This window comes from Mirounga leonina, unplaced genomic scaffold (genome assembly GCF_011800145.1).
Source record: "Mirounga leonina isolate KUSES-001 unplaced genomic scaffold, KU_Mleo_1.0 Mir_173, whole genome shotgun sequence".
Classification (NCBI taxonomy): Eukaryota; Metazoa; Chordata; class Mammalia; order Carnivora; family Phocidae; genus Mirounga; species Mirounga leonina.
The window spans coordinates 55928717-55931114 of record NW_023270447.1 but is presented as its reverse complement, the minus strand read 5'-3'; the positions used below and the strand labels follow the sequence as shown (position 1 = coordinate 55931114).

Below are 2398 nucleotides of genomic sequence, written 5' to 3'. Positions count from 1 at the left end.
CAAGTTAGAACAAAGGATTAAAACCAATAGTAGGACAACTGTAAGGGGTCACAATTATACTTGTAAAATTTATAGGCTAATGTGGTATCCTGGATTGGATCCTGGGACAGAAAAAGAACATCGGTGGAAAAACTGATGAAATCTGAATATAATTTTGTAGTTTAGTGAATAATAATGTATCAATGTTAATTTATTTGTTTTGACAAATGCTCCATGGTTGTGTATGATTTTAACATTAGAGGAAACTGGGTGAAGTTATCCTTTCAATTTTTTTCCATTTTCTCAAGATTAAATGATTATTTAAAAAGTATGCCACACTATATAGAAAGCAACGTTCTCTCCCACAATTCTGTGCATCTGGGACAATAGTAATGTCACTGTCCCTGCCCCACATCTTCAAATTAACATTCTCAGGTCACAACAATAAGTCTTCCCAAAGGGGAACTTTTGGAAAAACAAACTATTTCCTCAGCTCATATTTCTCTCTTTTTGTAGCATACACCAGCAATCTATCCAAGAAGTATATATTGGGGAGTAAGGAGGGGATCCACCAGCAAGCCCACAGTTGTTGACAGCCATAAGATTAGAGATAAGCACAAAGGTGTAGGTCAACATATTGGCAAAAAATCCTATGACAGCTTGGGAATAACTCTCATTTCATACATGGTGAAAACCCCACTGTCCAGTGCATAGGGATTGTCAAGGTAGGCTGGTGAGTTTCAGAGCCACAAAGAAATGATGTCCCCTAGAAGGTGAGGAATAAGACCCACAAAAATCCTAGGATGCCCTCTTTCTGATACATGGTTAAGATAGAGTCACAAAGTCCACAGTACTTGGATTCTCTGCCAGTGAATTGTACCATAGATCTCAGAGTGATCACGTGGAAAGGATGTGTGATGAGGGTAGCAGCAGAACAAGCCATTGTCTCTCGATTTTTCTCTTTGATAACTTGGTTGAAGGAAGATGTGACTTCTTTCTGTACATTTCCAGGTCCTATTTCCTCAACCTTTTCACACTACTGGTAAAGCTGTAAAGCATTACCATGGACCAGTTCCAAGGACTCCTGAACACAGTCTTGGAGTTAAGACTATGAACAACCCATGCTTCCCATCAATGCTCACAAACTGCTAAGCATAACAAAACAGACCAGGAAGCTAACATAATTGTTGCCCCAAAATATTTTGTCCTATTGTTGGAGGAAGAGGCTTATATTCCACCTGGATGAGCACTTTCATGTACATGAGTAGCTGGGACACAACAGTGAGACCGGAGCCCAGGAGCACCTGACTGGCTGTGTCTGCCATGATGGCACCCACAGGTAGTCAACTTGTTTTTTTCTAAATCTAAAATTATTTAAAAATAAAAGGTCCATTTAAAAAAATCAGAGGAATTAAAATAGCCTTATTTAATGAACAACAAAAATCAACTATAGGAAGACTTCACTGCTAAAAGAAGCTAATATAAACTCTTGTTACATTTCTAGAGATTTAGCATTCAGAGCAAGAGAGACAATAATCCTATTCTGCTGTAGGAGGCTTATATTGCCTATAAAGTTTTACATTCAGTTCTGATATTTTATAAAGGAAGTTAACAACCTAGATTATGTCCAGAGAACAATAAAGAAGGCACAAAGTTTAGAAACCACAGAATTTGCAGAAATGTAGAATTATGGGGGCAGAGGAGGAAGGAAAGGACTAGCCTGGAGAGGACTCATGAGGGGGGTGTGGTCACTGGCTTGCTGTCTTCACAGACATGTCCCAGGGCTATAGAAGCAAGTACATGCAAAGTAGACCCAGAGGGTGGAGCTAGAGTCAAGGAAAGAGGTTACAGGGAGGTGGCTCTTTCTGGGAATGGTGGAACTTTTTTCTCTTGGATATGGGGCTCAGGCTGCCTCAAGAAATGTGTGAGCAGAGGCTGAAAAGTTGTATTTCTGGAATGTTAAGAGAAAATATTGGTCTATACAATTTAGGTCCTTGCCCATAGGAGATAGGATCCTAATATATTTGCTAAATTTGAATGTGACCCCTATAGTCTGCCAACTCTAGAGACTGTGTGAGTTGTTAAGATCAGAGAGACCAGCTTTTCTAGGCATTTCTATGGCATTCTCATTTTTATATATGGTGTTGTGGTGGTAATCTTCCTTTAGGTACTTCTGGCTAACAATTATCTCTGTCTATAGGGGAAAAAAAAGCCAACTGGAAAGACAGGCAGGAGTTAACCTGACTTCTAGATCTGCTGTCACCAGCAGGTGCAGCCTGGAGATGGAAGAGTTAAGTGACACAATGATCATGATCCTTCCTGCCTGGTTCTTCACTGCCCTCAGGATAAAGTCCGAATTCTTTAGGTTGGCATTCAAGGCACTCGTGGGTCAGCCTCCACCTACCTCTCCTTCTTTCTC

The 2398-nt window shown here is 40.2% G+C and overlaps 1 pseudogene; it reads right to left on the bottom strand.

Moving 5' to 3' along the window:
* Window positions 1-340: 340 nt before the first annotated feature.
* On the bottom strand, window positions 341-2006 carry LOC118019440 (annotated as a pseudogene).
* Window positions 2007-2398: the final 392 nt, after the last annotated feature.